Below are 464 nucleotides of genomic sequence, written 5' to 3' on the forward strand. Positions count from 1 at the left end.
GGGGGGAGGGAACAGCTCGAGGCATGAAGCTTCTCCCGGCCCCTCCGTGGTGCCTGCAGGGGACGCGGGGAAAGGGCAGGAGCAGCCGCCCCGCGCCAGCCCCTTCACGCGTCCCCACTCGCTGCTTTGTTTACAACCACCCGGATCCCGCATCCGCCGCCCCGACAGGCCGGGACGCTGCCAAGGAAACCACTCGCCCGGGGAAGATTCGCTGCGATAAGCAACGAGCACCAGCCCATTTCCATCCCCGCAGCCAGAACTACCCAGGGTCGGCGCTTTCCCTCTCAGAAACCCCCCTAAAATACTTGCTCCGGGATCAACCCGACAACCCGCGGGACACAAACCGGCCGCAGCAGGAAGCGACGAACACCCGGTCCCTTCCCAACCGGCACCGACGCTCCCAAACCCCGGGTCAAACCTCCAGGAAACCACCCGTGCAAATGCCGGCGGGGGGGGGGCAGAGG

The sequence above is a fragment of the Chaetura pelagica genome, unplaced genomic scaffold (genome assembly GCF_000747805.2).
Source record: "Chaetura pelagica isolate M959 unplaced genomic scaffold, ChaPel_1.0 scaffold1598, whole genome shotgun sequence".
NCBI classification, from domain to species: domain Eukaryota; kingdom Metazoa; phylum Chordata; class Aves; order Apodiformes; family Apodidae; genus Chaetura; species Chaetura pelagica.